Source organism: Chlamydotis macqueenii, chromosome 12 (assembly GCF_036417535.1).
Source record: "Chlamydotis macqueenii isolate bChlMac1 chromosome 12, bChlMac1.mat, whole genome shotgun sequence".
NCBI classification, from domain to species: domain Eukaryota; kingdom Metazoa; phylum Chordata; class Aves; order Otidiformes; family Otididae; genus Chlamydotis; species Chlamydotis macqueenii.
In genome coordinates, this window is record NC_141567.1 from 13267454 (window position 1) to 13282222 (window position 14769).

Sequence of the window (14769 nt, forward strand, 5' to 3'; positions counted from 1 at the left end):
CAGAAAGTAGTCCTCACCTGGGGTCGTGGTTTGGGTCTGAGCCCAACGCTGCACTCAGGTGTCATGGTAGGCTTTGGTGATGGGAAGGTAATGCCTGGGATCCCAGAGTACACAGAGGAAAAAGACCTGAAAACAAGCTCAGCTGAAGGCCTCATTTTGATATCTTCTTTTAATTTTTGTTTTCTTAGCAAAACTGATACTCGAAGCTATGGGACACACCAGCTCTCAGTCAGTTGTGGCTTGATGCAGTTCACACAAACTCATCTGGTCTTTGGCTGCAAGTGAAGTCTCTTTGTGCTACCAGAAGTGATTGCACCCCCGATATTTACAGCAACGTGCACCCACCAGGTAAGAAACTCAACTAACATTGGATCGTAGGAAAATCTTTGAGGTATTTCATTTTTGTGGGAAAAATGGAGAAGTGCACTTTCCCTGTCCTTTCATCTTTCACAATGGCCTGTGTTAAGCTGCTGTCTGAAGGAGCAGGGCTGGACAGGACTCTAGAGAGACAGTTTCTGTTGCTCCTCACTCAGCCAGAGGCATTGGCATTGAGCAACCCTGGGCACACCTTCTCCCCCAACCTGAACACACTGCCTGTGCGTGTGTCAGCACCCAACCGCAGCAGAGCCCTGCCACCGGCCCCGTGGTGCCACCGGCCCCATGGCCCTGGCAAGACAGCCCCCAGCAGAAGCGGGAGCAGCGGCGTTGAGCCCCTGCCTGGCTCACGGAACTGGGGATGTAAATCCAGCAGCTGCTCCAGCACTCAGGCAATCAAACCCTTAACACTGGGGCTGGATCCAATGCGAAGCGTCTGCTGGAGTGGTGCTAGACACAGCGTTAGCTGGAAGCAGAAGCTCCCTTTGCAGTGAAATATGGGTATTCACGTGTGTCTGTGTGTGCACTCGCATGCCCAAGACACCAAATTGGTTCATTTATATTTGGATTACCATCTATTTTCATGCATTTAAACATTGCCAGCTGTGTTAATGATGGCTGCGGCACATCAACCGCTTCTGTTCTCTCCCAGACTTGTTATTTTTCCCATTGGTTGTTCTATCTATTTTACAAGAGTGCTACAGTGCAGTTTCTTTCACACAAACAGTCTCAGGTAGGAAATTGTAGTGTAGACTATATATTTTCAGCATTACTTAATTTGGACTGGCAGGATCCCAGGTTTGCTAGAGCAGAGAGAGACGGCATAGCTGGGATCAGCTAGCTACAGAGGCTGAGGCAGACTGAAAAAAAAAAGTATATTATCATATTTGGGAGATTTTAAAAATATATGCCTCCCCTCCAGTATTCCAGACTATTGAGCTTTATCAGTTTTACTGCAAACTACAAATATTTTTTTTTGTGCAATGACAGCTCTTTAGTTAGAACTTGGAAGCAATAGCATCTGCTGATTATAGCATGGTCCAGCATGTTCATATTGCTCAGTTTTATTTCCAGCTCTGCAACTAAATTGTTGCTTGCCTCAAGGCAAGTGACTTCACTTCTCAGTGTCTTTGCTTCCACAAATGGGATTAAAACCTCTGCTGGAGATCCCCAGACAGAACCTGCTCAAAAGGCACAGTCTTGGGTTACTTTTCCATCCCGTGCATGTTTGGTTATGCATGTATCAGTCCACTGGATGAGGGTATGGGATTTGCCTTGTCCAGGCATACCCGGTGAGTTACTCCAGGTTTGAGCAATGGAAATTTTATAAGCTTCAGTTAATTGGCTGGGCAAGAAACAACAGCTTTGCAGTAATGAGTCCTCACTTGCATGGAATGCCATTTAGTGTCTGATCTCTCCTTGCCAAGGAGAGATATTAAAATCTGTCTATCCAGAGTGCATTTCTATAGTGATGAAAAAGGGGAAAAACCTTCTCAGTTTGAAGAGATCCTCAGTTTTGTTAGTAAAAGGGTTTGTTTCCCTATTATATTCTAGTGATTATGGAAAAAATGAACAAAGCAGTTCAGAGAGAGACAGCACGGCTAATTCTGCTGTCTGCAATCTTTCTCCCCCACCTTGGTGTGGATACCGGTGCAGATGAAGGAAGATGACAGTGGCTGCTGTGATGCCTCTCTTTAAACACTTCATTTTGGGATTGCCAGTTTGAACAACAGGAACAGACTATTTATCCTTACAGGCAAAGGTAGCAGAGTGCTGTGCATTCCCATACCAAGTCACTGCAGTCCCTTTCATTAGGGACTTCAAATGCAGGCAACGGAAGATCATTTTAAAGTAGCCCCAGTCACTAGATTAAACTGGGACTAAGTCAGAAAGGAAATACCCAAGGAAACGGACGTCAGATCAGTACTGGGAAGTGGCAGAAAGGACAGTACATTAGTGTTACATAGGCTCTTCTGGCAAGTGGTTGTGTAAATCACAACAAGGAAGTTGCAATTTTTTTCTAGTCTTACTTAAAAATGTTCCCAAAATCTGTGAGTACAGCGTCACGGAACGCCTGATATTTTGTAATGCCGCAAACGCTGACCTTAAAAGACACCAGAAATCTCTCTGGGAGTTTTATCCATTTGCAGTGGAAACACAAGCTCTTTAATAGTAAGAATGTTTCAATAACTTTCCGGGATTTTTTTCCACTTTGGCAGAGCTGCTCCCTGACAGATTGCAAAAGAGAGGAATTCAGTAGTAACAGCTTGATCCTGCAGGATGCTAAAACCTTTCTGCCCAGGGCCATGTGCCCTCAGCCCCTACCCAGAGCAGCGCAGCATCTCAAAGGATTACTCAACTTTTTGCAATGTGGAGCCTTTCTCACCCACTTGGCCTTGCCACTGACTTTTCTATTTCTGTGGAAATGAGGCAAAACTGGTGCCATTCTCTGAGGGGGCTCATTAGCCTTTCTGTCTAGGATAGGGCTCGGTATTGTTGCAGAAAAGCTGCAGAGCGATGATACGACTTGAAAATTTATGCCTGATTTTTCTCTGTCTTAGAAAAGCAGCATCTCGATGCTAGATTTAGTAACAACGGCAGCGTAACTGAATTGTTTATTACGTTGTATTAAGGTTATGTAGAGGAAATGTCAAAGCAAATGTCTTCCTCCTCCCATTTCTAAAACTAAGTATAGACTCCAGATGAGTGTTTATTCTAATAGAATTTAACAGTTTAGGAAGGGGTGATATTTTTTATTTGATTAAACAGAAAAAAAAATGATATCTCTGCTATGGCTGGCATGATCAACGCTAATTAAACCCCTTGTTCAGACATAAAATACCCACTATTGCATAAAGAGTCCCTGGGCTCTCCCCCTACAGCACTAATAGAGTCAATGGTAAAGTTCTTACCAGCTTCAGCAGGCCAAAGGGGTTTCACGCTGTTCTGGCCCTTCCTGGTATTTGCTGCCTTGCAGAGCAGTGCATTGCAGAATCCTCTGTGGTTCAAAAGAAGGCAGAAAATATGTTTTCCCTCTCTTCACCCTGGCCTTTCCTTGTCAGAACAAGGGAGAAAAGCAGGAGGCTGAAGCAAAACAAACATGAGCAGGACAAATGTCATGTATTTGGTTACTTTGGGGGCAATTTAGCTGGAGTGAACTGCTTACTGCTTTTAACACAGCTGTGCTAGTCTGTATAAGAGGAGGACGTCCCCACTTCCCACCAAGCACCCTCAGGCCGCTGCCGCTCTGCACTGGGCAGGGCTCCGCCCTGCACAAAGTGATGCTTTCCCCAGAAACAGACCCAAACTGCTGCATTGTGTTGTAGCTGGGAATGGCGATTTTGCTCTTTAGCCAGTCCAGCACCCAGAAATCCCACCTCCTTGCAGCACAGCACATCGATCGTTGCTTTGGCACTGGTGCCAAATTCACTTCTGCCAGAGCACAGCCAAGGGGAGAGCAGAAGACCAACTTCCTCCCTTTCCAGGTTTGGAAGTCCCATATCTTACGCTATAAGGGCTCCCTAGAAAAGCCTATGCTGCAGGCAGAAAGGATGGCCAGACCATCGCGGGTGAAAACCCTGCAGCGATAGGGAAGTGTTGACTCCCTTGGCAAGGACACATTAACTGACGTTGTTTGTGTTCCCAGTTTGTAATCAGACAGGACACCTCCAGTCACCTGCTGCAGGGATTTTAAACTGATCAGAGTGGTACTTTTCAGCTGCTGGAATGGTAATTTTTTTTTTAATTGCTCCAACTTGATTGCACACAATCATCTGCCCTTCAAGGAGAAAATGCAAGGAAGGATGTTTTAACACTGAGGTTAACCTCTTCTAATTACTCCTCTAGGCCTACTTTGCAAACTTCCTATGTCACCAGTGTTGAAACTCAGATGAGCATTTATCTGAATGGAAGCTGCTTTTGCTGTCCTTCACTAACCTCTCAGTCATTAACTACAGAAATTAATGTAAGGTTTCAGCTCATATATATATAAAAAATAGATATATAATACAATGTTGGATTACAATCCACTGAAATAGATGTGTAACTAAGTGGGTCACATCCTACAGTACTATCGTTCCTGTGAGGATTTTTAAAACATAAAGCCGTATGTAAGTAACTTCAAATGTAAGCCTTGCTTTGTTTTGTTTTGTTTTGTTTTTTTCCTTAATAAAAAGCTTCTCAGAAACATACCACAAAGCCTGGCTTTGAAGCCGTTGATCTGATGGGGCACAATGCTGCACTGGTTTGGTGAGCCAAGGGGCTGGGAACCCCTGGCTCGGGTGCTCCCGAGGACCTGCTGTCCTCACTGCGGGGTTTCCTGCTCCCCCGGCACTCGTTTCCTGCCTCTGAGAAGCAGAGCTTGTTCCTTCCCATCTCCCCACAGCAGCATGACCTTGCGTGTTTATTTTGAAAAGCTGTCTGCAAAACTCTTTAGAGTTGTTCTCTCATGTAAGGGGAAAAATTAAAATCAAGTGAACAGTCACCTCTAAAAAAAAACCCAAAGCAAGTGATTTTGCTTTGTGTAGCGGGGTGCACAAGCTCCTGCATCTGCAAAGGATAATGGTTGCACATTTTTCCAGCATAAAGTGACTTACAGCTTAAATTTGTCCCACAAGTCCCTAAGGCCAGGCCTACATTAGAAGCTTATGATAATAAGGAAATGCTGGTTAAAGAAAAGATTTCTTTTATGCCATTTCTGTATCATTAAAATCCCATTGTAGGTGTATTATTAAATCAACATGTTTTTTCTCCTGTTTACAGGAAATTTTACTTACTGAACTGGGACATGCTCTGCCAGCAAAAGTACCCTTACTAGGAAAGTTTGTCATTTTTACTGTATTGAGAAAACCTGGTGCTAGAGACAGTGCGGGTATGTCAAGACTCTTTTTTTCAGTCTAGACTGTGTCTTCAGACCAGAGATTTAAGAGTATTTTGGATAGTAGGTAGTTGCCAGACTGCCTTTAGCAGCCTGACTCCTGGGGACCAAAGCCCGTTGGCTGTCAGTGTCACTTCTGACAAGGTGACCGCCTGTTTGTCGGTCTTGCAGATGAAAAACTAATTCTGTTACAGACAGGATATGCAGTCTTTCCTACAGAAATATGAGCATCAAAAGCGCGGGGGAAAAAAAGATATATTTCACTTACATGTACTGCTTAAGTGAATAGCATAAGTGAGGTATCAAAGCAATTTTTGAGTGGAGAATCTGAGTATTCCTTTGATTCTGATTCAGCAAACTCTTTAAGCATATGCTTATCTCTGCTATGGATCTGTCTGGTTAAAAAACAAAAGAGAGAACTGAAGTTTAGTAGCCAAATCTCCAATGCTGATTTAAGGCTTTTCTTCCCTCTGTGGTTTTCTTCTGTCTGTGGTTTATAGGGAAAAAAGAAGAAAAAAAAAAATGCAGAGAGAAGCTTCTGCCCTGAATGGCAGCCGAAAGGTACAGAACGACCTTTTATCCAGGGAGGAGAGCAGCAAATCCAAAACACAGGAACAAAATGTTGTTCCCACATTCTCCAAGGCTTGCAATGGTGTTTGTCAAGCGAGGTTTGTCAAGCCGTGGTCCCACTCAGGCACTCAGGAGAACTATTCCTGACATCGCGGTCCCATCCAAGTGTCCTATGTTTTTAGCATTGCTGAGTTTATAACAGATAAAGAGAACAGGCTGCTAAAACGAGTAAGTGAAGTAGGCTCCCAAATTGGATTACAATAGAGAGGGAAGGCACAAGGTCATGGCTCGAGCATGAGCAGACTGCCAGGTGCTCAACCCACAGAGCTGCCACAAAGCCAGGGGAGCAGAAAGCTCGTCAAGCACCCAAGCAAGCATTGGAACGGTTCACGGTCCTTATTCCCAGTGGGCAGCAAACAGATGTGGTAGTTAAGGCAAAGAACCTTATTATCACGTACAGGGATTTACGTTCAGAAATGCTGGCAGCTCAGGAACAGGTTTGATGGTTCAGGTGATAGCTATGCAGACCTGCTGGGCTGCACTGGGAATGGTCTGCTGCTTGGACAAGCAGGGCTGGGCTCCTGACTTGCCCATTCTTTCTCTGCCTTAGTCCTTCCCCCTGGAGCCCCCAGCTGCTGTTTTCCCTCACCAGCCTGAAACCCTGTGCCTTGCCTACATGACAGATTTGAATTTTGAGCAAACTTGTGCTAAAGTAGTTATTTTGGGCGGAGATTCTGTAAAAGCCTGTGGTTTCAGCAGTTTTGCTTTGAGTTTTGGGTGGAAACCTGCACTCAAAGTGAGGTTCACATGCTGCAAAAGAACCAGTGTTCATACAAACTTCTGAAAGTTAAAGTTTCAGATTCATTCAGCCCCTGAACACCCTCTTTTCAGTTCCCAGGGCACTGGAGCAGAAAGGTGTCTCAGCAAGAGCCAAGAGGCAGTGTGCATCTTTCTGCTTCTCACCCTTCTTCCTCCCCAGCCTTGTCTCCAGGAGGTTTTATCTGAGAGGCTTCTGATCGGCGTCTGGCTGGATCATTCCACCAGCAAGGGCACCATAACCTTGTCCACCGTGCGTGGCAGTGAGACCCTGCAGCACATGCTGCCTGGTAATGCATTGACTGTCCACCCTCGCAGCGTGGCCCTGGCTGAGGAGATGGGGGTGACGGACCTGCTGCTCAGCCTGTGGAGGTTGGTGGTGGAGGAGAGAGGCAAGGCAGAGTGGAGGTGATCCTGCCAGAGGGGTTCAAATCTAAGGGCCTGCTGCAAACCAGGGCAATTGAATGGCTGAGTGCTTTAACAGCAAAAAGAGTGAGAGCCTGGTATTTCAGTTCCAAACTTCCTCTGATTGTTGGAGCCGTGAGTGGTAAAGGAGGACATTTGAGAAACACGGGAACAGTCAACTCTCTTTAGTGGGGATGATGATATGGAGTGGTAGCACAGCCTGCAGCAGTCTTGCTGCTTATCTGTATGGTCCTGCAGACTTTTTGACCCTTTTAGTTGTGTGTGTTGAATATAGTGGTTGAACCTCAGAGACTCTTGACCTGCTTCTCTTTGGCTGTAGACCTGTTGCTGGTTCCCAGGTAGTTACTGGTCCTGCTGTGTGGGCAGAGCTATCTGGGCTCCTATCAAGCCTAGATTTTGAGAGGGCTGTGTATCATTGAGTTCAATCTTTCTTTAAATGCTAAGCTACTGGCAGGTCACAGATGTAGCTTTCTTTCCCTTCCCTTGTCCTGTAAGCCTGGTTGGATGCCCTCACTGCATGCTGGAGGATTTCTCCGTGTCCCGTGAAGGACAAGGTTGTGGCTGTGCACTTTATGCTACGACAAGTCAGTATCTTTTGTAAGTGCCTGGGCTGAAGTTTGTGAGTAAGGAAAGAAGGGACGCAAATGCAGGCGGTGGGCTCCAGCCCTCCCTCCCTTCTCTGCCTTCCCAGCCCCAAGGGAGAAGCAGTACTGTCTCAGGACTCAGTGCGTCACCTGAATTCCTGTAATATCTCTGTTCTGCAATGGGTGAAACGAAGAGCCAACTATTAATACTACAAAATGTTGGCAAAGCCTGTCTAGTTTGAGATCCAAATGTGTGACATGTTTCTAATTGTCATTGCGTGTGTCCATCCCTAAAGCCATCCCTTCTCCAATACACAAATGGAGCATCTAGAGGAAAGGAGCTCAGTGACTTCTCAAACTGAGGACAGACACTGCTCCATTTGGCCTCCTCCAGCATGCTCTCCGTGCTGGAACTGGAAGTGCTCTGGCTGTGCTCTGGCATGCTTCCACGTACTCTGGACTCCGATCTAAGCTTGTTATGGCAGAGTTTTCTCTGTGGATCTGTGCAGTGCTGGTTTCACTGCTGCCCTACTGAAAGAAGAGCTGTTTGGCAGCTTAAACACTACCACTTTGCTTGCAATATGCCCTTGTGACCTGCTCAGAAGATACAGGCTTAATAAGGCAGGATCACAGGTACTTACAGTCCCACCTGTGCAGTGGGAAGGAAGCGGTGCCTCTTTAAATGGGAAGCTGTCTGGGATACAGGAAATCTGCTCCGGCACAGGCAGCACTGGAAGGCCGTGGCAGTATATAAGAGCCGTATGTAACCGGGAGCATTATTAAGTATGTTTCTTGTCCCCGGGACAAAATGAGGAAATGAGCCCCATTCATCTTTGCGATCAGTGAGATTTTGTCTGAGCAAGTGGGGTAGGACTCAAGATGTTGACTAACCTTATGGCAAAAACAAAGATTAAAATTAAAAAGTGTAATGCTATACCAGCTCTGCCTGTAGTGAACTCAGTAGATGGGGACAAAAGGCTTTAAAAGTAGGATATTAAAAGCAAATCTGTGACTAGGTGGTTCTGGAGAGATTTAATTGAGGGATATCTAAACTGTTTATCCTTTCCCAGGGGTAAGAAGAGTCATGAATAAACCGATGTGTGCTTTGATTGACAGTTAATGGCTGCATTCATTTCTGTCCCTTATCTCTCCACGAGAAAGGGTTATTGAACACGGCCCTATCCAGCCTGGGTGTATGAATGTATTAAACAGTTTCCATTTGAACTTGATATACTGATCCAAGAGTATACAGGTACATATATATACCTGAGTATACAGGTACATGCCACTAGCGATAGCATCTGGTTCAAAAAGGGAAAAATACAGCATCATTTTGGCTACTGTGATAATCACTGAGGGTGGCCATGGTTTCCCTGAGAATAGCTGCCGTTTCATTTTACTGGAAGAACATTTGTGTAAAGGATTTTATGGCACTTTAAGCTGCCTGATCCTCATGAACAATACAACCTCTATTCCGTATTTTCCCTTCCTTCTTTCCCTTCCCTCTTTCCCCTGTTCCCCCTCCCTGTAACTGTAGTTTTGTTCTAGAGTTTGCGCTCCTGAGAGGGGTTTTACTACCTTCACCAGCCTTAGGCACTTCATTTACAGGGTCAAGACTGAGCCAGCTACAGCAAGGATGTGGCAGGAATATTTCCATGGTTGGAGTGGTGTGTCTGTGGTGGATGTTATGCTTCTAGCCTCTGAATGTACACATCCAAACCTTCTGGGTCAAGTCAGTAGGCAGCAGGGTGAATTGTTTCTTATGGATTTACCTCTCCAGGTTGGGCATGTACAGCAGGCACTAACACCACCTATTACATGCAACCATCTACCTTCACAGAACTTGTAGGACTGTACAAGGTTGGTCGTGTCTATGCTGCCCTGTTACAGCTTCCTCCCAGCTGTGACCTTAAGGTTAAATAATTTGCCGTACAGGTTGCTGAGATGACTTTAGCTGGGCCAGGGAAGGGCTGTAAGGGAGGCTGAGCAGGTAAAGCAGGTAGAGCAGAGAGTTGGGTTTCTCAAGAAATATCTCAGCTTGCTTTAGCATTTCTGCTGAAAGTACGAGAGCTTCCAGTGCTGAAGGCAAAATAGCAAGAGTTCAGCCACAAGCTCTGGAGGGAAATGCCAGCCAAGAGAGTATGCCATAGATAGCTCCACTGACAACTCCTTCATGCTGAGCTGGCAAAAGGCTGAGGACTCACAGAGTGGCTGGCGCCCGGCAGGCAGAGCAGTCCACACAGGGGGCAGTGCCCGGGCCCAGGTGCCAAACCTGCAGTGTTATCAGCTGTGGTGGTGGTGGTGGTGGGTGCTCCACGCTAAAGCACCTGGCCTGGCAGTAGCAGGTCTCACAAGCAGAGGTGCTAACTGGACATCAAGACAGCCAAGGGCCAAATGGCTTTTACTTTGGATTTCTTCTGCTGATTGGTACTGGACACTCTTAATAAGCATGCAAATGGACAGCCCAAAACTTGAGTCTCATGTCCAGAAGCACAGGGCAGCTTAGAGCCCTTTGTTACCTTGTCCTTGGCAGAGCTTGGCCAGGACACGGCGTGTGCTTTGTTCCCTGTGTCCCTCAGGAGCCACCCAGGGACCCTGGGAGCACAAGCTCCAAAGAGAAGCCAAGGCACAAAGGGGAGCGAGGGACCTGCCCGTGCCAGGCTTGGCCAGGCCCGGTGAAGGCGTGGGGCCCTCTGGGAAGCCGTGGACTCTGAGCTGCGTGAGCTTGTTCCTGTAGATTGACCTCATCTCTCCTTGGCTGTCCTGGTGGTGCTGTGACTAGTGTGTGCAGGTTGCAGGCAGAGGGCTGACTTCTGAGTAAGAGTGGGTTTTTTGTTTGTTTGCTTTGGCTTTTTTCTTTCTCCCAGTGCAATATTGTCAAGTCTGGGCCAGCTAGCAGGGCTGGAACAGCCTTTCTGTGGGAGGCCGTGTGGCATACTTGTGCTAAAGGAAAAGTGGAGTTTGGTTTGGTTTTTAATGAAAAGAAAAATATTTTCCTTTTTTTTTTCTGGATCACTGCTCTTTGTGAGAACATTAAACTGGCTTACTTTTTCCTTACCCAGACTTTTCCACAAAGCACTCTTCTATACTGGTCTCTTAACAACTTCCTTTGCTTGAGTGAAGTATCCTAATTACAAAATAGCTCTGGGCTGCTGGCTCAAGCTTGGCAAAGCCATGCAGCCCTCCTGAGATGGATACCGGTGCAGGGCAATGCCACCGGGTGTGAAGCTTCTCTGGAGATGAGGCAGGGATGGGGATCTGGTGCTTTGCTTGGTTTGCACCCCAGGAGCAGGGCCTAAACAAGGCTGTCTTTTCTGGTCTTGCTAGCAAGAGTGAATAGTGTGGTGTTGGCTTGTCAGCACAGCCAGGCTGCATATTATGACAGGTGCAGAAGAGAGAAGTGTGGGTGTGGAGAAACTACTCAGTGGAGGTGTGAGGTTGGAAGGAGTAGATAGGGAAGAGCCAGAGGCCTAGGTGTCAGTTAGGATGCTCGAGAGGTGGCTCCTGTCCATGTGCTGCTCTGGCATCATGCATGACCTTCTTCTGGGCAAACCCTCTCTGGTGGTGTTAGAGTGAGGAGGGGTCTCCCAGAGCATCTCACCTGAAACCCTCAGGAATTTACCACAAGGTCCTAGAGCTCCATGGAACGATAGTCCTGGTGTCTCAGTGTCACAGTTCCTGCCTGGCAGCGATGGGTACAAATTTGTGTGCTGTCTCACTGCAGGCACAACCAAATGTGTAGTGGCATGCAAGTATGTGCCACCCATGTCACTCAGCCTCAGAGACCTCTGAGGTGACAGCAGTGCTACTGGACTTGCTGTTGCTGCCCAACAATGCTACCAACTGCTGGGCATGGCTGTGCTCTGTCAGGGACACATCATGGTGGGGTGGCCCCTGTGGTCCGATAGCCATCTGGTTCTGCAGCAGGCATCTGCCCTCACTCCCCTTGGCAGTGTATTTCTCCTCCTCCTCCCCAGCTCTTGGAGCTACAGCTCTTCTAACTGTGCTGGAGCCTCAAGATCCCTGGGGGAAGGCAGGCAGGGTGCCTTACATTAGGCAGCACCACTGCCAGGCTGTGGGGGGGTGGGTGTGTGTCCGGGAAATCGAGCATCCTTGGATGAAGAAGAGGAGGTCCTGGCATTACCTGCCCCCTCTCACTGTATATAATGGCCAGTAGAAACCAGGAAGAAATGAAAGTTGCTCTTTTCCCATCTGCTTCTTTAAATGTAAGTGCCGTGTAACTCAACCCCGAACCTCAAGGAGGTGTGCTGAAAATACCAGAGTCCACAGCGAGGTCACTCATGGGTCATGAAGCAGCAAAACACGGTCTCTGCCACCATGGGGCAGGGAAGGAGGTTAATGTTTCACGGTGTAGTTAGCTGAGCAGAGTAGCTCTGTCAGTGTTTCACTTGGTAGAAATTATTTATTGACAAGGAGAGTTCCAGACTGTCCCAAGAAAAAATCCTTGGGAAATTGTTGGGATTTCTTCCAAGTTAAGAGGAGCTATTTGGATCATGAGTTGAAAACTGACCCAGGGATGCACACTCCCGTCAATCAGTTACAGTTAGGAAAGGAAAGATTAAAAAACTCTTAGGCAGAGCCAAGCACTTAAAAGGCAGAAGTCTTTGCATCAATTCCAGTGGTAAAATACCAAGCCTTGTGATTTCCTGGACCAAGTGCAGAGAAACGAAAAATATGAATAGACCAAATACGGAGATCCTCATTACAGAAAAGGGCCACTTGAGAGTACCTAAGATCTGGCCTTTCGTCAGGGCCACACAATAATTGAGGGAGCTCTCATTGCAGTCCTCAGCCATAGCCTTGTATTTAGCATCCTCAACAGCCTTCTTTTTCCTCATGTGACAGCTTTCTTTTTGTTTCCATCCCAATTTAAAAAAAAAAGGAGACGAAACTACCTGCTCTATTTTTAATCCTATTTGTCTGTAGATAAACTGCATGTTAGATGATTCACAGATCTTTATCACTTCATAAAGTTTAGACTATAAAAAGCCTACCCCTCTTTTTTGACTGATAAACAACTATGTAAGCCTTGCTGCTATTACTCAAAATCTAAGTTAGACACAGCACTTCTGAGAGCATTTCTTAGTTCCTCAAGTGGGCCATATGGCTTTTGCAGAGCCAGAGGGGAGTTTGTCCACTTGTGTGGCCTTCAGAAAGCACGACTGCCATTTTCTTCCAGAAAGACCAATCCTGGGCATGGGCACAGACTGTGTTTGACCATGCCAGGGGCTACCTACCGTGCCACAGATACCTTTAAACCCAAGTGCTGCTAATTAAATCAGAATTTGCATGTCATGAGGTTTTGGGGTTTTTGGTGCCAACATGGCTTTTCACACTGATCCCTCTATTGCAAGTGCAGCAGCCAGCCTTGCGTGAACTCTTCTATGCCCGTGGGTTGCTGTATGGCTATGGTGGGGGCCTGATGCTTGGTTATAAGAGGAATGAATGAATGGTGTGGTATCTCCTGAGTTAGGACTTAGGTTACTTCTCTTGAAACAAGACTTGCCAATGTCTCTCCAACTGCCACTGACCAATCTTTGAATTTTGTACTCGATCCTTCTGTAACTGGCACGTCTTCTCCAAGGTGAATGGAGGCTACCCCCCAATCCACAGGAGAGGAATTTCAGCACAAAAGTGCACCCAAGGGGACTTGAGAAATTAGCGATAGCTTCCTTGGGCAGGATTTCCTTGTTCATTTTTTAGAAACAAAAGAATTGGGTGAATTTGTTTTTGTTTTTGGTTTTTTTTTTCCTTTTAAACTGAGAGCATAGGCTGCAATGGCATAGCATTTGGGCAGACATTGGACAAAGCCTGAAAAAGCCTTGACCTCAAAGGTACTTGTCAACAGAGGCTGGAGCCCCTTCTGAATGAATACCATGGATCTGGATTCAACTAGCCACTTCTTCTGTCACTGGAGAAGAACAAATCTGAGCCTGGGCTTCTGGGCCTCCTCAGACTTTGTACATTGATCTAGTTGCCACCAAGCTCAGCTAGAAATTGATGGTTGCCAATAAAGACAGTATAAAAACTGTTGCAATGGGGTATTTTATGGAAGCTATTAAATCTGTCAGCTGAGCCAATCTGTACCCGAAAATGTTTATCTTCTGTCACACATTCACCTTCAATTAACAGTTCAGTGGTTGCAAAGACTTTTTAACCTTTGACTGCAGTTTTTCTTCTGATTTAAAATGATACATTAGCTTTCTCTCCTTGTTAATGTGTATGACTAGGCTTCATGCAGTTGCTTTTTAAAATGCAGACCAAAAGGAAGGTGGCAATAGCAGTGAGACCTTTTCAGGCTACTGAAGATAAATGGGAAAACTGGGTCTGCTTTACAGATTATTTTAGCAATTGTATATGAATGCTTTGAAATCTGGACAACTGCTTGCAGAAGGAGGATCTGGGTTCTGAAATAGTATGTGTGTATATAGTGTGGAGGAGGATGTACAAGGAGGAAGGGAGAGAGTTTGACTTACCTTAAATCATGTTTGCTACTACTAGTAGAGAGAGAAGCAAATCTTTTGCATTCCAGTGGAGCAGACCCTACCCTTTCACATAGAAAGAGAGGTTTGGTACTTTAGGGACTCTTCTGCTTCTTCCAGCATTTCTCCTCAACTCTTTTGTGGCCAGCGACACAACTCAGCATCCAACCTGGTTCAAAACTGAGCCCTCCAATTGCTGAGATACTAGTGAGGGTGCAGTTTTGGGAGTGCAGTCTTCAGCCTCACAGTAATTGGATTATATTTGTTGGGGCTGGAGCTGTCACCAGAGGCTGACACCAAAGCTCAAGGAACTGGAGAATGGCTTCTGCCTCTGCATGTGACTGGGAACATGTGAGTCCCAGCTGGGAGTGCTAAAGGGGTAGGTAGCTAATTCCAGCCTTGGGTATCTGTCCTACCCATGAGGCAGCCACGGTGGTGGAGCCGAAGGGAGGGCTCTGCCAGGGATTAAAGCCAGTGTGGCAGGTCTGTTCTTCCAGCACTCCCAAAATCCAAGGAGAAGGAGCCCAACCTCTCCTTCATTAGTGTAATTACTAATACAGAGAGGAGGTCATCCTCCTGCAGACCCCTGTCTTCTATTCTTGTGAGCAGTCTATGATCA

General features: G+C 46.3%; 1 protein-coding gene across 1 annotated transcript in view; it reads left to right on the forward strand.

Moving 5' to 3' along the window:
* Positions 1 to 231: 231 nt before the first annotated feature.
* MAPK6 (mitogen-activated protein kinase 6) overlaps positions 232 to 14769 on the forward strand; it is a 47152-nt gene continuing 32614 nt past the window's right edge. Inside the window, exon 1 of the mRNA XM_086757050.1 lies at positions 232 to 348. The gene's annotated coding sequence lies outside the window, so the exon portion shown is untranslated. The remainder of the gene's footprint in view (positions 349 to 14769) is intronic.